Source organism: Onychomys torridus, chromosome 10 (genome assembly GCF_903995425.1).
Source record: "Onychomys torridus chromosome 10, mOncTor1.1, whole genome shotgun sequence".
NCBI lineage: Eukaryota > Metazoa > Chordata > Mammalia > Rodentia > Cricetidae > Onychomys > Onychomys torridus.
Window position 1 is genome coordinate 75,621,367 of NC_050452.1, and position 25,293 is coordinate 75,646,659.

The 25,293-nt window shown below is 43.1% G+C and overlaps 1 protein-coding gene across 5 annotated transcripts in view; it reads right to left on the reverse strand.

The window, feature by feature from the left end:
• The window catches only part of Ptpn13 (protein tyrosine phosphatase non-receptor type 13), a 176,488-nt gene extending 162,247 nt beyond the window's left edge, over nucleotides 1-14,241 (reverse strand). For 3 of the 5 annotated variants that reach the window (XM_036200767.1, XM_036200766.1, XM_036200764.1), the window contains exon 1: nucleotides 13,928-14,240. The gene's annotated coding sequence lies outside the window, so the exon portion shown is untranslated. Of the gene's footprint in view, nucleotides 1-13,927 lie in introns of all 5 variants that reach the window. The other 2 variants (XM_036200765.1, XM_036200763.1) reach the window with 1 other exon arrangement.
• Nucleotides 14,242-25,293: the final 11,052 nt, after the last annotated feature.

The window sequence follows — 25,293 nt, forward strand, 5'->3', positions numbered from 1 at the left end:
TCACTTGAAATATTTAGTGTTATATCAAGAATACAGGCTTGGAACCAGATTGCATAGATGCAAAATGTGGGCTTTTCCACTGATTATCTATATTACTTTGCATAATTTATCTAGTGTCATCTTGATTTCCATAGCTGTAGAAGAAAAACAACAGGGGAATGTACCATAAACTGCTTTGAAGGATCAAATTTCTACATTAAAGCAGTATATTTTAAAATCGATAATATTTTTTTACCTAAACATCTTTGTAAGGCAGTTACCTGGCCTCAAGTACTTCTTGCTTCTGTTATAAAACACTTGGCCTAAATTATACAATGCATGGGAATCAATTAGCCTACATCACATTAAAAAGATTCTTCAGGTCAGATATAATTCTCAATTCAACCCCTTCCTAATAATAATAAATAAAACTTTTTCTCAAAATATTCTTGATTAGATCTTTTTCACGTAGTGTGGTGGTATTGTGTTCCCCAAAATATTGTATGTTCCCCGAAATAAACATATCTGGGGTCAGAGAACAGACAGCCACTAGAACAAAGCCAAAAATGGTGGCTAGAAAATGGGAAGAATAAGGCATAGCAGAAGTTGGGTGGTGGTGGTGCACGCCTTTAATCTCAGCACTTGGGAGGCAGAGCCAGGTGGATCTCTGTGTGTTCAAGGCCACTTTAGAAACTGCTAAGCATGGTGACCTTTAATCCCAGGGAGTAATACAGAAAGTAGAAAGATATGTAAGACGTGAAAACCAGGCACCAGAGTTAGTAAAGCATGTAGTTAGTTAAGCGTTTAACTGGAGAAGTATTCAGGCTTTGGAGCAGCACAGTTCAGCTGAGAGCCATTGGGATGAGGATTCAGAAGCTTCCAGCCGGAGGAAACAGGATCACCTCAGGAACTAGCAAGGTGAGATAGCTGTGGCTTGTTCTGCTTCTCTGATCTTCCAGAATTCACCCCAATAACCTGCCTCAGGTTTGATTTTATTAATAAGACTCTTTAAGATTCATACTACCACGTAGTCAAGAAGTAACCTATTTTCAAGTGAGTAAGTGAACCAGGAGTTCGTTAATTTAGGTGGTAGACTAACACTATGCCCTCTGGGGTTTTTCTTAGAAACACTTCCTTTCTTAGAAATTCCCTGGGTTGGAAAGATGGCTCAGGTAGTAAAGGCACTTGCCACCAGGCCAGACAGCCATATTCAATCCTTGGGCCCCACACAGTGGAAGGAGAGAATCAACTTCCACAGTCTTCTGACCACATATGAGGAGGCATAGGATGTGTGAGCACACATGTATGTACTAAATTAATAAAAGCAATTTTTCAAAACTTAAAAAAAAGAACTTTATTTTACAAGTAGCAGCAAAGGAAACACTAGAACAACGTTGAGTACATCTTACTAATCAAGGCATGGCATGTGGACCCTTCATGACTTAGCTAGTTAGGATGCCATTTTAGAATCTTGGACCACATCTCGAAGTTACCACATTAAGGAGTCAACCAGGTCACTATAAGCAACAATTAAGTATTTGTATATAGTGAAGGAATTTCATGTGTTTCCTAAAAACGAAACGTGTAAATCAGGGGCCTATAAGAGGGCTCAGTGGGTAAAGGTTCTTGCTGCTAAGCCTCATAATAGAGTTCAACTCCCAAACTTGTATAAAGGTGGAAATAAAGTATCAATTCCATAAAGTTGACCTGACTTCCACACATGTGCTGTGTTACACACACACTTACATACACACACACACACACACACACACACACACACTCACATACAAAAATAAATAGCAAAAGCTTTTAAAAAATTAACATTGAGTGGTCAAATACTTGCTGTGTTTATTGAACTGACTCACATTTGATGGTATACCAGATAAAACATTTACCTGGATTTAGATCCAAAGTTAGGATTCATTTCAAAGCTTCTAGTAGACACATGCCAAGTTCAACGTTAATCTCTGAGAGGAGGAGAAGTTCTTTAATAGTCAAAACAATTTTCAGAAAGCATTCTTAATTATTTTAAAGATCTGAATCCTAATGATTATCGTCATCAATAAACAAGCCTAAAGGCTGACAATAAAATTGCTCTAATGGCAAATTAAACCCAGCTACAATGGCAAAGTGCTGGACAACAGAAAGAGATTCGTTTTCATTGAGACTGCTTCGGAATTTACAGCTGAATTTACAGCTTGTCTGGTTCTTCTTAAACACAAGCTCCAGGCCTCGAGTAAGTGATCAAGCAGCCAACTTATCACAAAGTATTTTCAATGAAACAAATACCTCACACATTTTATCAAAAGTCAAGATCCTCTGCTGGCCTGTTCTAACAATGGGCAGATAGCAGAAGAACACAGTAAATAAATTCAATTCAGTGGCTTATTGTGTAAATTCCAAAAGTGCTGGGTAAATCACTTGCCCACTCTGCTCAAAACACCCACGCAATCTTCCCGTTTCCCAAGAAAGCTGCTCTGATTACAGGAATACCTCCACCTAACTCTCTCCTTCCCTTCCAGACTCTTCTGCCACTTGAAATCTCACAGGATTTGTTCTAGAACCTCCCATGCCAAGAAGGATTACTGTTCTGATCCTCTGAACCTCCCAGATCACCCAGCCCTGTCACTGTCGCTCCACACAAACTCCATTTTCATTTGTTCCTCCCTCTTCCTACATCAGCACTGGGATCGATGGTCCTGCGGCAACTTCAGCTGCCTGGCTCCTCTGTCTCCACTGACTCTCGCTGGCTGCCCAGGCTTGGCAGTCACCTGACTCCCTGCCCACTGGCATTCCACTTCCATGGGTCTTAGACTCTAGATCTGTCCTCCTCTGTCCTCCCCTCCCCACTTCCTCAAGCCATCCCTAGCGCTTCCAGGTTGACACTTCCTTCCTTGCGCATTCTCCTTTTGCTCTAGGACACAGCACGCTCCTTCCCAGGCATCTAACATTTTCAAGGTCAAGCTCTACAAGCTCAGCTTCCCAAGTGAGTCCCTGCTTTTCAACAGCCCACACTTTCCTTTTGAAGATTTTTATTCTGTTAATTGTACAACAAACAATGGTTTCCTATCTTTTCTATGCTTAAAAAACTATAGACTCTGAGTTTGGGGACAGAAACCATTTTTCTTCCCCACTCCTCCCACCCCCAAGTAATTCTCAAAATAAAGTAATCCTGAGCACAAAGTGGCTAGTGAAAGTCTTCAGTGTTGTAAACTGTTTACATCAGGAACAAAATTATTTACAGAAACATTTACAACTGCTGTTGCTGTTTCCGCTACAGTCAAACGATGCGGTGTGCATTACTCACCAGTCTCCCTTATACCACATTTTCAAAGGCACGAGATAGGTTTAGTTGTTTCCTTTTTATCCTGAAGGGGCTCAGGTACAGCTATGCTGCATTTAAAACCTCACATGAAAAACCCATCTGATAACAAAAGCAGAGGCAGGCCTCCTCAGAACAGCATAAACCAGAGAAGCTAACCCTGAGTGATCAGCAGAGAACCAAGGCTTCAGGCTCGCACTGTGGCCGTATTTCTTGGGCTTCTACTTCTTCAAGCAGGCAGAAGAGTTAAATGAATGCAAAGAATTCTTACAAACTCAACTTGTTCATATATTTACCATTCAAAAAGTTCATATATTTACCATTCAAAAATAAAGCTTACAGAACCTTATCAAGGAGATATTATTTGTTTCCATTTTACAAAACAAACTCAGAAAAAATAATCCCAAATCACTCTGTTAACTAAAACTTAAACTGAGGACTACCTAAACTCAAAATCTGAACTCTTTCTGCTATGTTGTGCTTTCTAACTACCCCTGAATGTGAATAAACAAAGCAAGACACTCTGGATTCTGTTTTCAAAACAACTAAACATTTATGAATGGCTATGATTAGACTATTGATCTTAGTGGATCAATAGTGGACAAGTGCTGATTGACCAACTGCATGAATGAATGAATGATATATTACCAAGAATAAAGTACCAAATAATGCAAAGAACAAAGGCAGCAAATGGTATTACTACCACAAACCAGCCTCCCCAAGGAGCTTGTGCAGTGTTCAAGGTCCCCACTGTATGGTCACACAATGTAATCCTAGCTATGGGGAGAGAATGAAAGGCATAGAGTTCAAGGCCAGCCTGGGATGCACAGCAACATGCAGTCTCAAAAACAAAACACACAGACACATACTCACAAACAGACACAGACAGACAGACAGACACACACACACACACACACACATACACACACACACACACACACAATGTTGAATTCAAAGAGAACAATAATTGGATCCTCAATATCTCCTATAATTTGTTTTAGGACAACCAAATATCCACCAAAAAACCTACAACTTTCAACTTCCCTAACAAGTTGGGGTTGCCAAAAGAAATGGAAGTCATTGGGTGAGAAAAGGTATACTATGTAGAATTTCCCACTTCATATATATCATCTCTGCCTGCAACAATAACATTTCAAATAGAATGCTGGCAGCCATTTCGCAATCATGAAGCCATATTGAGGATGAAAACTATGCAATACAGAAATGAAGAAGGAAAACAGACGTCTAGGGAATTGATGGCATATTCAGAAGCTGCCACTAGCTCAGCTCCAAAGGCTGAAGCCCAGACTCTGTGATATAATAAAGAAAAATCCCAGCTTTCCATAGCCCATTATTACATTAGGTTTCTTGCATTAACTACACACTGCAATTCCTCACCACTATAAAGGAGCACAAGTAGTTCGCTGAGAATGGTTTTGAAGAAAGTGAGCACAGTGAGAGCCCGAAGCAGCAAATCCATCCCTGTGTACCACCGGCGACCCTTTCAAAGTTGAGCAGGGTGAGAACGCTGCCGTGACTTAAGTCAGGTTCCACTCGCAACATCAGACCGTTCTAGAAAACCCTGAACAGCGCTGTTCATCCACAATGGTACTATCTAACACCCATGTGAGCAGGACAGTACCCCTTCCCAATGTAATCTTTATGAGTTACATTGCAACTGTATCGTACTAAGATCTTAGACTCCCCTTGAAATAAAGGGCTTGGTAAGCTAAAGTAAACATCAAGAAAGATTTAGAGGAAATGTTACTTAAAATACCTCCATTTGGTTCTCAGGTGCACACTGAGTAAGAAACATTATGTAACAACTTTAAAATACTGTTTAAAAGTTCAAGTACGCTGGGCAGTGGTGGCGCAAACCTTTAATCCCAGCACTCGGGAGGCAGAGCCAGGAGGAGCTCTGTGAGTTCGAGGCCAGCCTGGGCTACCAAGTGAGTTCTAGGAAAGGCGCAAAGCTACACAGAGAAACCCTGTCTCGAAAAACCAAGAAAAAAAGGGGAGGCGTGCTTCTATTCCCATCTTCCTAGAGGAATTACTACTAAAAGGGTATTAAGGTTTCGATAAATTTTTTATAGTCTGAGAAAACATATTTTATATGAATCCTTGCTGTAAACCAGGAAACAACATAAAAATGAAACAGTCTGTGTGAGAAATAAATTCAATCAATACTATGTTCAAATGATTCCATAAAATTACAATCAGCTCACATCAGGAACATGAAAGGCACTGAGAGGAACTTCATGGATTATCCAAACCTCAAGTTCTTCTTGCAAGATACTGATTATTCTCTTCCTTTAAAAGCTGAATTACATTAGATTTTTTTCAGGTGAATATTTTAAATACCAAATATTTACTTCAGTTGGATAGTTGAAATATTACAAGTTATACTTTTCTAGAAGAGAAAATAACAAGGGAAATTAAGTTTCTTCAAAGAGTTCTGATTTTAAATAATCCTCAAATCATCTTTCTTCAAAATACAAAGCAAAATGCGACTTTAAGTGCCTTTGCCATCATTCCATGTTCCAGGAGTGTAACTGTTCTAACCTAGATATTCATTCAGAATGGTTCTTTCTGATTCCACGAATATACTACACGTGGTGGTACACACTGTAAATCCCATCACTGAGGCAGCTGGATCAGGAGTTCAAGGTAAACCTAGGCTGTATGCTGACTCTGTAGCCATCATGGGCTATGCTATAAGCAAAACTACACTATCTGTAGGACACAATATTCTGTGTGCAGAAGGGGTATATGAAAACAGAATTAGCCACAGAGAAAGCAGAGTTTCAGCTGAAATCAACATTCCTTTTCACTTACACTAAGAGCACATTAAACCACTAAAACCTTGGCACCAGGACGTCCTTTTAGGTGTTCCAAATAGTCATGCAGGAAGGTGAATGGCACAGCTTCTTTCAAGCTGCTCATCAGCAGCGGACACATGGAAGTCACCATTAAATTCCATGGTTCAAGGTCAGCTTCCAATTTTCTAAAACTCTTTGGTTTTGTTTTTGTTTTTTTTTTTTTCTTCTCTACGGGAAAATCTTTCACCATGAGGGAGGATGGGGACAGGGGATGAAGTCACTCTGTGTGCTCACATTAACACCAAATAAGAGTTTCCTTTTGAAAATCTGATCATGTCATTTGATAACTATGAGCCTTCCTAGGCATTAGGAAAAAAAAATAATATTCCTTCAAAAGGAAACCATCTATTCCCAAGCCTGGAGGCAGAATGATGACTTTTCTATTTTTAGTGTTTGGGACATTATATTTCCACATCTCAAGCTTAGCAGCTGAGAGGAATTAAGCTGTTCAGTTGGCCTTCAAGCACTCGGAAAACGAAGTCAGAACTTGGTACAACACAAAGAGGTAATGCATCCAACACGTGTGCTGTGGAGAGTTGCCTTAAGGTAAGATGAGGGGGAGGGGAAATGCTGGAGGTGGAAGGGGTCAAAGGGAGGGGCTGGGATGGGGCAGCTGGAGGGTGAGGGCTGGGAGGATTAATCCAAACAAAACAAAAGCCATCAGTAACTTGCTGTCTGGAGTTCAATTAAAAAACATAAAAGAGAGTTTGAAGACAGAGACCCAGAAAGAACAGTCAATGCTGGCACTAAAAATACCCCAGTGCCAGATGTGGGATACCTCAGTAGGTCCCAAAGGCTTTTTTGGGAAAGAGGAAAGGCTCTTTCCATTCCTCTTGGCTACTGTGCTGGTTAATTCTTGTCAACAGCAGTTGGAGTCACCTGGAAAGAGAGCATCCCTATGGAGGGTCTGACCTGTGGGCATGTGTGTGGGGCATTTCTTCATTAGATTTCTGGAAGAGGACCCACTGTAGGTGGTACACCCCTGGGCAGGTGGCCCTGAATTGTATAAGGTTGCTAAACAAGCAAATAAGCAGCATTCCTCTGTGGTTTCTGCTTCAGCCCTGCCTCACTTCTCAATGATGAACTATAGACGTCTAAATCAAATAAACCCTTTCCTCCCAAGAGGTTTTTGGTCAGTGTGTTGTTAAACCACAGCAAGAAAAAGCTAACTAGGAAGTTACTCTCCAGGACTAGCTCATAAGAACCTATTGCTGAAAAGACTACACACCTTGGATGCAAGATATGGAGAAATCAACCTGGAACTGAGCTGGAAGCTTTCTCCCTGCTGGCTGGTTCTCACTGTGCTGCATGGTGTTATGCAGGCTACCAGGGGGCTATCAATGGTCTTACCCAGCAGGAACCTTAGGTAGAGTAAATACCAACCTACCAGGCAAGATGTACCCACTAGTGCAATAATGGGGAACTGTTTAGAGTAACCAACTGCTTGATTACTGTGTTTGAGCACTGCTCCACAAAGAAGGTATCCACACTTTAAACCCAGTCCAAAACCAATGATGGAGGAGGTCTTGGGCCCTAGGTGGGAACCTAATACTACTTCTTGGTTGAATTAATACCATCAAACCACATTATAAATATCAATGTTTATACCCACAAACAAAGGAGCTGTGGAAAAATCCTTTTGTACACTGTGAAGATGTATCACTGTGATTGGTTTAATAAAGAAGCTGACTGGCCAATAGCTGAACAGGATGAAGTTAAGCAGGAGAGCCAAACTGAGAATGATGGGATGAGAAAGGCAGAGTCTGGAGTAGCCAGTCAGACACAAGAGGTAGCAGGAGATGAACGTGCCATGCTAATAAAGGTACCATCACATGGCAGAGCGTAAATAAGGAATATGGGTTAACTTAAAATGTAAGAGCTAGTTAGTAATAAGCCTGAACTATTAGCCGAGCATTTATAATTTATATTAAGCCTCCAAGTCAATAATTTGGGAAGCGGCTGTGGATATTTGGGAACAGGTGGGCAGGAGAGAAATGTCCAACTACACAAAGGCTTCTTAGTTTTAATCAGAGAAGCTGCTTGTATTAATGACTTTGCTGCTGCTGCTGTGGTAAAACACCATGTCCACAGCCACTTAAGAAAGATTATTTTGGCTTATGGTTCCAAAGGGAGATGAGTCCATCACGTCAAGGAGGCAGTCAGGAGGCACAGTAGCTGATGCAACAAACTGAGGGCTCACATCTTGAACCTTAAGCAGGAAGCAGGGAGACAGAACTGGGAATGGCACATGGCTTTGAAACTTCAAAGCCCACCCCCAGTGCCATACTTCCTCCAGTAAGGCCACGCCTCCTAAACCTACCCAAACAGCACCACCCAAGGGAACAAGCGTTCAAGCACCTGGACTTAGTTAGGGGTATTCTCATTCAAATCTCCACACATCTTGCAATGAAAAGAGAGGCATGCAGAAACTTATGGCTGCACAAGACACTGATAATAAAGGATACTTAAGGACTAAGTCTAAACAGTTAAACCACCCTTCTAAGGCCCAATGAACACTGCCTAAGAGAGGACAACAGGAACATGAGCACCTTTAGATAAGGAGAAGGGCTATACAACGCAATTTCTAAGCATGACATTGCAGCTGCACCTACTGGCACCAGGCCTCTACAAACTGCATCCACCAATAGTCAACTGTGGATGAAGAAGGGCTAACACGGCCCTATCACTTACTGTGAACCTACTGGCAACTGTGTTAGCCAGGATTCTCTAGGGGACCAGAACTTATAGAAGGGATGCATATACACATATATTTATAGGATTTATTAGAATGGCTTTAGTGGTCTAGATAGTCCAACAATGGCTGTCTACCAACAGGTCTAGAACCCATTAGTTGTTCACTCCATGAGGCTGGATGTTTTCAGCCGGTTTTCTATATATGTCAGAATCCAAAAGAGTAGGTTCTAATGCCAGTGAAGGAATGGACCTGTCAGTGAGAACAAAATGTCAAAGAGCAAAAGCTTCCTTCTTCCATGACCTTTATATACTCTGCCAGCAGAAGGTGTGGTCCAGATTAAAAATGGATCTTCCCACCTCAAAGATCTGGATTAGAAGTGGGTCTTTAATCTTCAAATGATTAATAAAAAACAAAAACAAAAACCAACCCTCACAGGTGTACCCAGTCATTTGAGTTTTAGTTAATTCCAGATGTAGTCACATTGACAACCTAGAACAGCCAAATCACAGCAACATCTGGGGAGATGGGAAGGCAGAGTATCTAGTTGCATACTCACTGGTGAGCATGCCAGGATCTAATGGATAGTTCAACATCTGTGGTCACACAGACAGCCCTGTTTAAACTCTGTGAGAACAAAACAAAAAGTCATGAATATGGGGAAAAGGTTTGTAAAGAAAAGGGGATTGGCAGGGTTGGGAGCATGAGGGAAGCATAAGTGAGATGATGCATTATAGTCATGAATGGAATTGTCAGAGAACAGAATTTATTAATAAAACAACAACAAAAACCAACCCCTCTCAGAAGAAAGATATGGCATTTATCTTTTCTTAAAAGAACAATTCTAGAGGGCTGAGAGATGACCCAATGGTTACAGCACTTGTTGCTCTTGCTCTTGAACTCAGGTTCAATTCCTAGCATCTCCCAAATGGAGACTTACAAGTGTCTCAAATTCCAGTTCCAGGGTACCCAATGCTTCCTTCTGGACTCCACAGACCAGATACAAACATACTGCACATGCTTGCAGGCAGGCAAAACACTCACACACACAAATAAAACAAATCTTAGAAAACAGCAACTTCAAGGCTGGTAATAGGAATGGAGTCAGTGGATATAAACAAGGCTCCAGGTTTAAGCCCAACACTGGAGAAGACAAGTAAATAGACTGCACATAGTTTAAATTACAAATTTGAAGAAAAATGACTCAGAGAAGACACACATGGGTGTGCAGATTCTCCCATGCACATACATATACACAGACACAAAGAAAGAATCTAATGAAATTAAAATATTTTCTATACTATGTAGATGTGTCTAGAGCATTGCTTCCCAAGGTATTTCTATGGTGTAATCTCTTGAGTAGCTTCAAGAACTCAGATGCCTGGACCTTACCATGAGGACCATTTTATTTGATATGGGCTGATGTCTGAGCATAAAGTATTAAAATCTAAGTGACTCTAAGAGACTATCTATGTAGCTGTGTACCACTAAGCTAGAAAGAACATCAGAAAAGAAGCAGGGTGCTCAAGGAGGCAGACGTTTCTTTGCTGGCCTTTTGACAACCCAGATTCAAGTACAAAACAAATCAAAACAAGAACTCTAATGCTAAATGTGAGCTACACAGTCTAGACCAGTGGTTCTCAACTTGTGGGTCACATATCAGATAGCCTGTATATCAGATACTTATTATTCATAACAGTAGCAAGATTGCAGTTATGAAGTAGCAACAAAAATAATTGTATGGTTGGGGGTCACTACAGCATGAGAAACTGTATTAAAGGGTCACAGCCATTAGGAGGGTTGAGAACCACCGGTCTAGACATTCAGAAATGTCCAGAGGAGACAGTCACAAGCTTCTGTAGTTAAGACTTCTGTCTCATTCTATAAAAGGTTAGCAAGGAGGGCAAACAGGCTAAACAAGACTATATGAGCTTGCTCTTAACCATGTCTTCACATACTTAATCTCATCTTCTAACTGAACTGGAGCTAGACACTGTTGAATTATTTACAGGTGAGATATAAACTTCAGGTCTCTGGGATTTGGAGACCTCTGCCAGACAGTTGGGCCCTTTGAACTCTTCCGAACAGGTTCTGCTCCAGGCAGTTTCTTTGAAAACATTTTCACACTTTTCCATTGTGAAAACAAAACAATAGAGAAGCAAGTTTCTTTGGTCAAGCATACAGTAATCAAACACTTAAGTAGGAACAGAGCCGCCCTTTGCTAAAGCTCCTATGCATCACACAGCCAGCTATGACGGAAACCCATTAAGTTTAAGGTCACATCTATACCAACTTACATGTGTGATCTCTTAAAAGCTACTCTTTCGTTTTTTGTAAATAATTAAACAATTGGTTTCCTACTGCTTTACAAGCTATTACTAACAGCCACACCTTTGGGATGAAATTTGGGCAGTACAGGGTATCCACTCATGACACCAGAATAGAAGGGTCTATCGCCAGACACAATGCATGGTTTTAATCCCGGCACTCTGGAGGAAGATGCCAGCAAAGCTCTGTAAATTCCAGGCCAGCCTGGTGTATACCGGGAGTTCCAGAACAGTCAGGGCTCTGTAGAAAGACCCTGTCTCAAAACAACACAAAACAAAAAGCAGACTAGAAGGATCTTTAGACAATGTTTCCACTTTTCTCTACACTACTGTAAAGCCTCCTTAAAGTGTAGGGGCATGCTAGTTCTGATATGACATCAAAATTTAAACTTTAACTTAGCTCATGAAAAGCCACATATCAATTTACTGATTTAAAAAAAACCTATCTCTTAAAAATACAGTTCCCGTGTGCTAGACCCACTTTAAATTTTTAATCGGAGAAAACCTTTCAGGAAAGGAGGAGGGGGAGTAGGGAGAAGACCTATTCTACCCTAAGCAGCAGTATCTTGCCTCACTTCTCAGGCTCCACCTTTTAAAGTGATAAGAACTCAAAGGAATCATGCCAGTTCCAGCAGAGACCTGATAACAATACTTTAAAGTCAACTATTCTAATGAGAGGTACAGACTTCCCAAAACACATTATAAATAAGAATATGCTGACAAATGTACCGGCGTGGAGCATGGTTGTGTTTCATTTCAATTTTAAATAGCATTAATTATAATTTGATTCACATTTTATTTTTTAAAATGGCAGAAAGAAAAGGGCAGAAAATGAGGAAAAAGAAGTTCCAGTTTCCCCAGACATTCTACTTCTGTAATAGATTTGGGACGAGACAAGACAACGAAACAGAAAAACAACTGTTGATGGACAAGCAACCATGCTCACCCACCCAATCCCTAATCTATTAAAGGTGAAACACGGCTAGACTCATTTCTCTTAAATAAAAGATAAGCTCTGTAAGATAAAGACTTAGGTGTGGGTAAGCAGCTCAGGCATGGAGCGCCTGCCTACCTAGCCTGTGCAAAGCCCTGGGTTCCACCCCACCCCACCCCCATCTGAAAGGTGAACACCTACTAGCCACAAACAAATGGCTCCTCAATTCTCCTGCTGAAATCCTGCATTTAAGAGGCATCTTACAAACAAACAAGATTTTTTTAAAAAGTTTTACAACTTTTGACACCATTGTGGTATTCAAATCTGCCCTTTAAACTGACCGTGTGTGTGTGTGTGTGTGTGTGTGTGTGTGTGTGTGTGTGTGTGTGTATTTGGATGTTGATAATCATCTTCAAAAAAGGACTTGGCATAAGAAAGTGTTGGTGGAACAATGTAAATTCAAAGATAAATCTATGTAATGGTAAAAGAGGTCACAGTTCTCCGATGCTGAAAGTGAAAGGCACTATAGAATATATCTTTTATTCCTAAATAATCCTGAATAGTTTCTATTTTAAATTCTAATAGCCATCTCCTTTCTCCCCACAGGTACTCCCAGGAAACCTGGAGAACATCTCATTTAGAACATAATGTTATGAAAAACATTGCAAAGCACACATAGAACTGGAGGACACGGTACTTTATCTGTATAAATTTATGAATCTACTGAGTCATTATCTTCATGAATTAAAAAAAAAAAAAAAAAAAAACTTCAAGTGAAGAAATATTTTGTACCTGGTCATCACTACTGGCAGACAACGAGAATGAAGCAGGTTTTCACCCTGACCCTGCCAACCCAGTTCAAGAATTCGGGAAAATACCAATGCCTGTTTCATAATGCAGGTACTTTTCCCCCCTTCCCATCCTTTAATATAAACTCTCTAGATAGACCTTTTTAAATCTTCCTAATTAGTTAGCAGCGTCCTTCAACGCACAGACCAGGTGTCCCACATTTTGTGTAGGACCCGCCTTGAAAACAAACCCCATTGCCCCATTTTCGGAGAGGTAAACTCAGCTCCAGGCAGCTAGCTCCCTATGAAGTCACCGCGTTTGTTATTTCAAAGATGCAATTAAGCGAAAATAACAGAAGGTTGTCGAAAAGATTAGTCGCCAATGTGGGGAGGTGTCGATCTTACTCCGGTAAGGCCCAAGAAACCTGCCCTGCTACAAGTAACTCGCTCCCATGTCTCCCCGTCCTTCCTTCTCTAACACACAACAGAAGGAAATTAAATTCCCAAAGTTCCGTGACTTTGGCTTAACTTTTAACTCTGCAGCTCTCCGCGCTCCCGTAACGAGCCAAAGAGAGTCAGGCAGACTGGCCTGGAGCAAAGAGAAGCAAACTAATAGGGAGTTTGATCAGGCAGTGTCCCTCGCCCCCCTCCCCGTCCCCACCCCCTTCTCCGATCCCTTACACAGACACATTCTTCTGGGCGGCCTCTCGCCACACCATCTCCACAATCATTTACAGAAATTAGAAACAGACTCCGGGAGCCCTTCCCTCCGCGCGCTCCGCGCAGGGCTGGCCGCACCGGCTCCACGGGGCAATGTCACAACACGCTGCGACCTACACAGCCCGTCGCTCCCACTCGGGGGGGGGGGGGGGGGTCTCTGCGCTTCCCACCCTCGGCGCACCAGGCACCCCCACCACCCGAACCGAGGGGACCGAGGGGACCCGACGGGACGCCCCGGGAGGCCCGCGCATCCCGCCGAGCCCGCCGGGCCGCGCGTGCTCCTTACCGGCGCGTGGGGAGCCCCGGTGCGGCCACCGGAGCGCAGCGCGCGGGCGCCGACAGCCGCCGCCTCTGCTTCCCGGAGCTGCTTCGGGCGTGCGCGGAAAGGGTCGGCGGCGAGAGAAGCAGCATCGCCGGGCGGCGACCCCCGCCGAGCTCCCGCCGGCCCGCGGCGACTCCGCAGCGCCTCAACGACGGCCGCCCGCGCGCGGCGCTGCCCGGGCGGCTGAGGAGGACGGAAGAGCCGGGGAGTGCTGCACGGCAGCGGCGCGGAGAGCTCGGGGGACTGTGACCATGGTGTGTCACCCTCGCCGCGGCGCGGCCGGCCGAGCTCCTCGCGCCGCGCAGCTCCACCTCGGCCCGACGCGCCGGCCCCGCCCCCGCCCTGTCACTCAACCCCGCCCGCGCCCGGACAGGACCGCGGGTCTCAGCCCCGGCGCTCCGCTCCGCCTCATTGGTCCGCCTGGCGCCCCGTCCCGCCCCGTCTCTAAGTGGGGGTGGGTGGGAGGGATGGTATCGCGGGGGAGGGGGGGGGGAAGACCAGCGCCCCGGTTGCCATGACAACCAGCGCCCTGGGCCCCGGCGCCCCGGCTCTGCTTTTGACTCAGCCCCACGCTCGCTCAGGTTGGCGGCGGCGCGGCCAAGTTCTGCGGCGCGCGCTCCTGCTCCGCGCCGACCTGAGGAGAGAGCCTCCCAGTTCCCCAAACTTCAGAAACAACTTTGCGAGGCGCGCGGGGGAGGGTGACAAACGCGCAGCTGCCATCCCCGGCCCTAAGGATCTCAAGGGTCCCCTCCCCCTCCCCGCAGCCCAGCTTCCAGATTCTCCAGGCACCACCACCCGGGCGGGCTCCGAATGGCCGGGGAGAAAGCGGAGAGAGGGAGCGTCGCCGCGGTGCCAGCTCCCCCAGCTACACAGCAACCGAGAAATGGAGCAAACAGCTCTGCGAGGTTCCCACAGTAGCGAAGGGACTTCCAAGGGTGTGCTGCGGCAACACAGCCCAAATGTCCCCCGGAAAACTCAAATGCTCATGTTTTCGTAAAAACCAAGTGAATTTTTGTTCTGCTATTTTGTGAAATTGGTGATCGCAGCGTTTAAGTTTTTCTAGTCAAAGGACATGATTAATAAACTACTTTTCTAGAAGCACTACAGCTTGGCGAAGGCGTATCCTGATAGCGATTTCTTTCCTGCAAACTAAAACATTTTAATTTCAATTATTCGCAAGGAAGTCTTGCAGAATTCATGAACAGAATAGCTTGTGGTCTGGGTTCTGAAAGTTTTTTGTTGTTCTTGGAAGTATTACACAACATTCTATTTTATACACACACACACACACAAACACACACCCACTGACGCACACACACCCATGTGCACGGTTAATTTTGTCTGAGACCCCCTAAGTGGATCTTTATTTACTTCATGGATCTTCTCAAAATGGAGACAAGGAGGCTCATGTGGCTTCTCCAGGCGAGCTGCAATCCAAGGTTCCCCAGCCCCTGAGGCTTTGGTACAGGTGTGATGAATGAGGGAATTAATTAATGATTTACCTTTGGCTACTATTTGAGGTTTCATTATCTCATCCACCAAATGAATAACTGTGATGGACGTCTTCAAATAGGCCTTGCAAGCATGCACTGAATGGGATCCCCCCCCCCCAACTCCATGGAACATGCACAGCACTAAGCCTAAGGTCCCTGTCCTCAAGGAGCTAAGCAGGAAACATGAGGGAGAAAGCTAGCTTAGAAACAATTTGAAAGCGAGAGCCAAAAGATTTAGCTAGCTTTGAGTCCAGCAGCAAAGGAAAAATCATGGAGGAAGAGAACTCAAGTCTGGGCTCTGAAGGCTGAGTACCGGGATGAACGAAGCCAAGTTGAGGGAGAGCAGCTAAGGGAAACCACATTAAAAACTAGAGAGCAGCAGGACTGAGTTCCATCAGCAAACAACAGTGAGCAAGGCCAGCCTGCTGGAGTGGAGACAGAATGCTTGGAGCCCTTCCCCCAGTTTTCAGTGTTCCGGTTCATTTATCTGGGAGGTAAGATAGGGAGAGGCCTGTGCTGAGGAACAAAAACAGAAGAACACTTGCCTCTGTTTGCCATTGAAAGACAATTGATACATTTATTGGAAAGAAAAGAAGCATCCATAAAGCTTGAGATAGCTTGTAATCTGTCAGAAGAAGGTACAAGAGAACAGAGAAAATAGTGGCTGTAAGCTTCCACGAAAATGGACAAACGACAGTGTTGGGAGCATTTTTTTCCCTTTTGCATGAAGCCATTCCAGGTGGCTGCCCTCAAGGCTCTGGCTCCAGTAATCCCCTGTTTGAGACAAGCTGAAAGGCTGGTTTTCAAAGTAAAAACAGAATCACAAAAGGGAAACCTACACGCTAATCTTTTTGAATATACTATGTTTGTATTTTTGTTTGTTTGTTTGTTTGTTTTGTTTTTTGAGACAGGGTTTCTCTGTGTAGCTTTGTGCCTTTCCTGGAACTCACTTGGTAGCCCAGGCTGGCCTCGAACTCACAGAGATCCACCTGGCTCTGCCTCCCTAGTGCTGGGATTAAAGGCATGCGCCACTACCGCCCGGCAGTATTTTTAAAAAATAAAGAAAGAAAATATTAACAAATAGGATCTAAAAATATCTTACAAATGATATGCCAAATTTAAGAGGAATTATTTCAGGTAAATAGAAAAAAATCCATTAATAGAAAAAAAAAATGTATCTAGTGGACTATGTTCCTAGGTCGGAGGCAAAAAAAAAAAAAAAAAAAATAGTATGCTTCAAGTGATGCTGATAATTTTGTAAACCAGCACCATTCTTAATAAAAAATTTAATTTGGAAAATATAATTTAAAAATAGATGTTTTACAACAAAGCCAGCAATGTGCATTATAATGAAACACTGTATGTATTCCCGCTGAAGTCAGTAACCAGACAAGAATGCTTTCCATCAGACCATGCAACAAAGGAACTGATAGCCAGTAACTAAGAAAGTAAACAGAATAGTGCAAATCGGTCAGAATTATTTTAATTTCTTTTATGACCATCTTTGTGTGCTTGCATGCTTACAAACTATTTTACTTCCTGTTACCAAAAATAACCTCCCATGTTTTCTTCTAGAACTTCTGTGGGCTTGTTTATCGTACTATAATATATATATTGGGTTTTTGGTTTTTTTTTGAGACAGGGTTTCTCTGTGTAGTTTTGGTGCCTGTCCTGGATCTCACTCTGTAGACCAGGCTGGCCTTGAACTCACAGAGATCTGCCTGGCTCTGCCTCCCAAGTGCTGGGATCAAAGGCATGTGCCACCACCACCAGGCTGTACTTTATATCTTGTCAATTAGAAGATTTTATTTATTTTGTTTATCATCATGTGTGCTTATATAATGTGCAAGTGTGCACATGCATGTGGAGGTCAAAGGACAGCTTTGTGGAGCGAGTCCTCTGTTTCCATCATTCACATACTTGGAATGTATGCTGGAGTCTACCAGAGGGTGGCCCTTCCTTCCACATAAACTATTCTGAACTTCATGTGCCCCAAGGATAGTTTCCGAGTGATCAACAACCCAAGGCCCATATGACATTTTGCACCCAATTAAATTTTATTTCTAAGGAAATCATCTCCGTGTTCCAACAAACCCACAACCCGGGTGCCAATCTCTCTAAAATGTTAAGACTGCATGATTTAAATATCAATCACTTTAAAAGACCACTTTTTACCTTACAGGCTGAAATTAATTCTGAGTTCATCCACATCTGTAAACAGCACTGTTTTCTCAGCTGGTTTCTTGGGCTCTTCTCAGTGTGAAATATTCGTACTCTGGCTTGGATGGGCTGTGTTAGTGTTTTTCTCCCTGTTAAGCCCAGAAACATATTGTTCCTTCTTGCTAAACAGACTGAGGACTGTGATGGGAACCCTGCCCAGGTGAGAAGCAGGAGCAAGATAAGTAATCCACCCAAACATGAGCAGGTAATTGGAGCCCGCCAGCTACAGTGCGCAAGACAGACTTTGTGAGGCTTGTGAGGTACTCACACTTCCAAGGGAATGAAGGAGTACCTTGGGGGAGAATGTAGTGATTCAAATCAGACAGGAATACAGTTACCCTCTGGGCCACGGAATACACAGGTTTGGGTTTTTGTTGTTGTTGTTGTTGTTGTTTGTTTTCTTTTCTTTTCTTTTCTTTTTCCTTTTTTGGGAGTAACTGAACTCTTTAAAATACAAGAATCCCCCTAAGATATAGTTACATGCCAGCAAGGGCACAGATAATCTAAATGTTGAGAGGAGAGGCAGTCTGGGAGCTCAGCAGTGACAGCCCTGCCGTCTCAGAAGTCCTGTGTACAAATCTTGGCAAGATACCTGCTTTCTGTGACCCTCATGTTCCTACTATAAAATGAAAGAAATAAACACTTGGAAGTTGGAAACATTCAGTGGGATCAAATAGAGATGCATGTCTGTCTGAGAATGGTTTGTAAACTCAAAAGCAGTGTTTTAAAACATCAAAAACAGGGAAGGAAGAGCCAGGCGAATCTCTGTGAGTTCGAGGCCAGCCTGGGCTACAAAGTGAGCTCCAGGAAAGACGCAAAGCTACACAGAGAAACCCTGTCTCGAAAAAACAAAAACAAAAACAATAAAACATAAAAAACAACAACAAAAAGCTGTATGATTTGAAGAATTAGTTAATGTGTTATGAAAGTAAATTTTCTTCTAAGAAAAACTTTGGAAAAATGACTAGCTAGCCCTGTGAAAGATAGAAAATTTTAATTGTGGCACACCTAACATTCAACCTTCCTTTGCCCCACAAGCTTCTTCTGGATACTTACTTCTGATTTCTCCTCACTTGCTACCTTGACCAAGCTAGTTCATCTCTCAGATTAGTGCTGGCATTATGTTTGCCTAACTCGGTCCCTCTATAGATTCCTACTTGGATTGCTAGTGTTGAGGGTTTCCCTGCACCCAAACACCTAAATTCCTTGGCTGGAAATGCTCACTGCAAGTTGCTAATGAGTTAAACTGTAAAGGTGTTTTCTTTAGAAGATCGTGGTTAAAATTCATGTTCCCTTCTAGCTTTCTCTCCACACATTGATGTGGACTGCATTATCAGATTGGGTAGCTGTCACTTTAAACCCTCAGGGACAGAGAAACTGAAGCAGTAAATTTTAATTAGTGAAGAGACTGGAGGGGTAGTCAGTTTCAGGGATGTGAAGGAGGAGAGAGGAATTTGGTGTGTTGAGGGAGAGGCCTGAGGTATGCCAGTGACCCTCAGGGCTAATGATACCAAAGAGGAGATCAGGAAGGTGTGTATGTAGTACTTGTAGGTGTGGCACTGGAGTCAAACTGCCTAATTCACAATTTTTCCCGGGGTTGGTCCCGTCCTGACTCATTCTGCTACTTGTCCTGGCAAGCTCTGCCGCCGCCGCCGCCGCCTATTCGGCTTGGTTGAAGGAAGCATGGCAAGGGAGCACAACCTTTCTACTTCTGCTTTCTGCACAGGCAGGCCAGGACACACACCAGGCAGCGCAGTGATGTGAACATACTGTCAGCTGTATGTGGCCGGTAGAGCAGAGCCTTACAGTTGACCGCTGCTAAACTTAAACTTGAATGTAGGTGTTCCCCCAAGTGGAGACCCAGACAAAGTGAAGCTTTCTCATTTCGGATCTATTTTAAAGTAAGAGTAACCCTTTGACACCATCAAAGTCCAAGTTGGTGAACCATGAGGTTTTGTGGGGGTTTTTTTTGGGGGGGGGGGTGAGGGGTCACTTGCAGAAATGACTCTAAACAGCTGAATCACCAAGGCCCATCCCAGCACAGGTGACAGCTCACAAAGCTGGGAACCTGGAGCACACTGCCCAGGCTGCAGACAGCTCAGCAAGTTGGAGAGCGTCCTTTGCAAGCAACTCCAGTCTAAACCCCTTTGCAGGCAGCTGCGCTGGTCTCAGTTTTTTATTTTTTTATTTATTTTTTTTTTTTTTTCTGAAAGTCTTCCTCGCATCTAAGACTCTTAGCTTTTATTGTTTACTCTAGGAGGGAGAGCCTAGAGAATCTGGTCAGTTTCAGGGACTTCCTGAAGATATTTTGACTTGTTTACCATCCTGTTTGAGGAGCTTGTCTGTAGGATGCAATGTTTCAATCTCTGAGGAAACTGTTAAGCAAAAATGTTGCTTTTTTGAAAAACAACAGGAAGAGAGGGAATTAGCCTTAAAGAGTTGAAATTGTTAGGGAGCGTGGTCTTTTAGAGAGACACAAAAGTAGAGAACTATAAAACATTATCAGTTAATAGCTTCCACATTTTATTTTTGTTAAAAATCTATCATTAGGCTGGACAGTGGTGGCATATACTTTTAATCCCAGCACTTGGGAGGCAGAGACAGGTGGATCTCTGTGAGTTTGAGGCCAGCCTGGTCTACACAGAGAGATCCAGGACAGGCTACAAAGCTACATAGAGAAACTCTGTCTCAAAAAAGCCCCCGCCCCCAAAAAAGGAAAAAACAAAACGAACTAACATTATGTTCATTACCTAGCCTTCTGATGCAGAGTCAAAGCTGTATGACCATGGCCCTGTTCTGAGAGATCTAAGTTGTCTTTTTTTCCCAGAGTGCAGTATCTACTATCTGTTTTGGTTTGAGGAGTGTCTGAGACAGCATGAGTTAGAATGCTTCTAGCCTTGTGGATGCATCCCACTTTCCTTGTCTGTGGTAACTGATGGTAGCCTTTCCACAAGACCAGCTTCTTATAGGAATATGCAGAACATAAATTTACCACTTTAATCATTTTTAGATGTTGATTTCATTTATAATAAGAAAGTGATCTTTCCCACCAACATTTCCTTAAGTACATTGTGGTGGTCTGAATAGGAATGGCCCCCCATAGGCTTGTGGTTAAAAGCTTGGTCTGTACCCATTGGCTCTATTAGGAGGTATGGCCTTGTTGGAGTAGGTGTAGCCCACTGGAGGAAGTGTGTCACTGTGAGAGAGGGCTTTGAGGTTTCATATGCTCACTCTATGCCCAGCATGGAAGACAGTCCACTTCCTGTTGATTGCCGATCAAGATATAGAACTCCCAGCTACCTCTCCAGCACCACATCTGCCTGCAGGCTGCCTTGCCTCCCGCCATGACAGTAATGGTCCAAACCTTTGAACTATAAGCCAGCCCCAATTAAATTAAATTAAATGTTTTCCTTTATAAGAGTTGCCATGGTCATAGTGTTTCTTTATAACAATAGAAACCCTAACTAAGACATACATACAAATTAAATTACCTACTTACATCAGCAAGAAAAACTTATTTTGACTATTGGGAACCAGAGAAGAAGTGGGATGGGAGGATGTTTGGAAAGCTACTGTTTTACAAACTTACACACACATAACTTTCGATGGAATTAATCTATGCAGAGAGGAATTTCCTAGAAGCTGCAGGCTGTCAAACAAGGAACTCAGCGCTGTGTGATACTGCTAACTGAGTTGTTGGTCAGGGGAGTTTGTTCCACAGACCTCTCTAAAAAACAATGCAGGCGAGTTGGGGATTTAGCTCAGTGGTAGAGCACTTGCCTAGCAAGCACAAGGCCCTGGGTTTGATCCTCAGCTGAAACAAAAAACAAAACCCTGCAGGCTGCCGCCATTGCTCTCTGTTATCTACCAGAACCTGGTGGTAAGGTCCTATTGCTGAAAACATTGAAGGGGTGGGTGTTGGGCACAAGACACCTCAAGACTAAGTTCTCAGCATAAAGGAGGTTTATTTGCTACAGAGGGACAAAGGGCAGGGAATAAGAAACAAAGACAGGAGACAGAGCATGAGGGAAAAGGGGAAGGGAACAAGGGAGAGGGGGAAGGGATATTTGTCCCCAAGGGACAAAGGACTGCCTCTGGATAGAGAAGGGACAGACGTGGGCCACAGAAAAATGGCAGTTTATAAAAGTAAAGGGGGAAATCCAGTATTAGGAGGAGTTGGTTTGTTTTAATTAGACATGTTAATTAGGGCAGCCAAAGGGGGGCTTTCAATTGCTTGACTTCAATACTTTGACAGCTGGACTTTGGTAGTCAGCTTTAGGGCGAGGAAGTGGACAAATACGGGAATAGACCTTGGTGGCTCGCTTTAGGAAGATAATCTAATAGATTTTAGGAAGAGCAATGGGGGAAGGGTGAGGCCTGCCAGGGCCATGTTCGCCATGCTCAGGCTGACTTCAGACATCATATACTTTGGTCACAAAATTCAGAGAAATCAAACTGGTCCTGGCCAGGACGATCCCTCCCTGCTTACTGACTTGTAGGGCAGTGGAAGGCACACTCACAAGCACACTGCTTTGGGGGAAAAGTAACCAACAGTCTCACTCTCTGTGAACCTTACAAGCTACAATAAATAACAACCGTCCTGGCAAGATATGGCAATGGGTACAACAGTGAGAGGCATGAATGTTATTGGGGCAACCAATGGCTTTGTATTGGCCTGCTCCACAGGAGAAAACTCATGTCTGGAGCTGTAAATCTGGTCAACAGCCCATGGCTGGATACCTCATAAGTCCTACATGTAAATCCACTACTATTATTTTGCTGTTTCTGTTTCTAGTGCTTTATCTTTCCTTTTTCTGTTTGTTTGTTTGTTTTATTCTGGTTTGTTTGTTTGTTTGTTTTCTAAAGAGGCAGAGAAAAAAGGCGTGGAGGTGGATGGGTGAGGGCGGGGGAGGATCTGGGAAGAAATGAGGGAGGGGATACCATGATGAGATATATTGTATGACAAAAATATTTTCAGTAAAAAGAAATAAAGGAAGGAAGGAAGAAATGCTGATGTGCACCTGCCTCTGACCATGCAGCAGCTCAGCCCCTCAGGCGCTCTGCAGTCCTCCCTGACTCTCACAACTAGGAGAGGAATACCATGGTTCCCAAGAACAGAAAATGTGCAGCCAGTGTCGGCTCTTCATTTTGAATACAGAAAATGTAAAGCTTTATTCCCAAGGGCTTCTCTTTAGACTGCTTACCTATAAGTTGCCAGTATTGTGTCCTATGGCCACCTCCGTCTGCAAGGAAATCAAAGAAGGAAGTGCTTACTTAGCCCTTAAGCCTCAGTGAAGGCATGCATGGGGGCAGGGCCTGGAGTAGATACTAGCCACCTTAGCATGTGGTACCACGTGTTGAAGTAACATTTCAGGAGTCAAAGGAGAGTGAATAAATTTGGTCATTTAGACACTAAGTTTTCCCATCAATGTCTAAGTAAACAAGGAAGTCAGTCTTACATGTGATTTCAATTTAAAATAGATTTTAAAGGAACAATTTGGTTCTTTAATAATACAACATTTTCACAAGATAATTGCTAATTTTCATCATGTCACCTCAGTTGTATAGTTATATTCCCACTGTAACCCAGTAATAACAAAAAATACAAATGTAAGTTAAAATGCAAAAATTAAATTATTAAAATTGTGTCAAGTATTTATTGGTTTCTCAACATCTACAGAAAGTTTCTGATCTTACCAAATTCCTAGTCTCTCAGGGGCCTGTCAAGTTTGATCTCGGGCTGGAGAGATGGCTCAGAGGTTAACAGCACTGTCTGTTCTTCCAGAGGTCCTGAGTTCAATTCCCAGCAGCCACATGGTGGTTCACAACCCTTTGTAATGAGATCTGGTGCCCTCCTCTGGCATAAAGGTATACATGCAGACAGAACACTGTATATGTAATAAATAAACAAATAAATTTTTTTTTTTTAAAAAGTTTGATCTCAATTCCTGTTGGACGGCCAGTCATGTCAGGCCACTGTCCTCTTACCACGGTGTCTCCTGAGGAGCTCTGGGGTTTTATTTATTTATTTTTTAAGATGGCACAGATAACCGTTTTCCTCTTCTTTTAGCTGTATCATAACCTAAGCAAAGCATGATTGTTCTAAGACACAGGTGGCCTGTTTGGGAATTGAAAACAAAACCCCTGTAAATGTAATTACTTGGTAGTCCTGGCTGAAGGTAAGGTGGTTTTGGCAAAACCCAAATCTGCCAAAATCTGGATTTTTAATCTGAATAAATATGTACAAAAACCCTTGCCTGGTGTTCTGGCCACTGTTGTCATCATTCTGTGAAAAGCGTGTGTTTAAACCAGCCACGTCATGTCTGGTCCTGGATGACATATTTCATGCTGTGCCTCTGAGAAAGCAGACATAGCGCATGAGCTAATTTGCCTTGGACTTTCAATTACTGCCTCTCCAAAGGGACTTTTTTTTTTTTTTTAACTTTAAAGCACCTAAATGCTATTTTTAGCTTACCTTTTCTTTCTTCCTTTTTTCTTTCTTTCTTTCTTTCTTTCTTTCTTTCTTTCTTTCTTTCTTCCTTCCTTCCTTCCTTCCTTCCTTTCTTTATTCCTTTCTTTCTTTCTTTTAAGATTTATTTATTTATTATGTATACAGAAGAGGGTACCAGATCTCATTACAGATGGTTATGAGCCACCATGTGGTTGCTGGGAATTGAACTCAGGACCTCCAGAAGAGCAGTCAGTGCAGTCAGTGCTTTTAACCTCTGAGCCATCTCTCCAGCCCTACCTTTTCTTTCTTATGTGGATTATATATTTATTATTACTCTCTCTCTTTCTCTCTTTTTTTTTTTTTTTTTTTAGCTTAGGATCGAACCCAGGGCCTTGTGCTTGCTAGGCAAGTGCTCTACCACTGAGCTAAATCGCCAACCCTGGCTGCTTTCTTTTTTATACATAATGAATTATATTTAAGTTTATTCTTTGACAAGTTATTTATTGAAATATGGGCAGCTTACCAGTGGCTATACTGCTAGAGAAAATGAATGCTTTCCAGTATCCATCATTTGCCAATAGCTCCTCAGGAGAGGCGGGGCTTCCTGAGACCTTGCCTGATCCATGACCGAATGTTGAGTGTGGACTGGCCCCGGCTTGTACAGGTAACCACAGATATTATGAGTTCAAGAGTGCAGCAGCTATGTCATGGTCACTAAGTGGTGTCCCATGGCCTCCCTCCCCATCCTCTGGTTCTTAATGTTCTTGCCTTCCCTACTGCAATATTACAGCCTTGGAGAGAGTGTGATAGGTGCCTCATTCAGGCTGCTCTTACCAAGGTTGAGAGCAATACTAACCTAATCTATGAGTCTAAACAAAAATATTCAGAAGGCAGTTTGAAAACTTTTCCACCTAGCAAAATAACATTAGGTCCTTCATTCCTCTTAGGGCCTAGGACATCCCTATCTGTGGGCTTTCGACAAAGTTACAATACCTAATAGGAATTCTCTCCAGTAGAGAAGAACTCAGAACCCATCAGAAAGCAGTTGGCTACCCTCATCATCGGATGCCACCGTTGCACCATGGACACAGGCTGCCTGGCAGGCTGGTACTAGAGCATACAAGATCTACACCTGAGGATGACTGACAGAGGAGTTTCTCCCACAC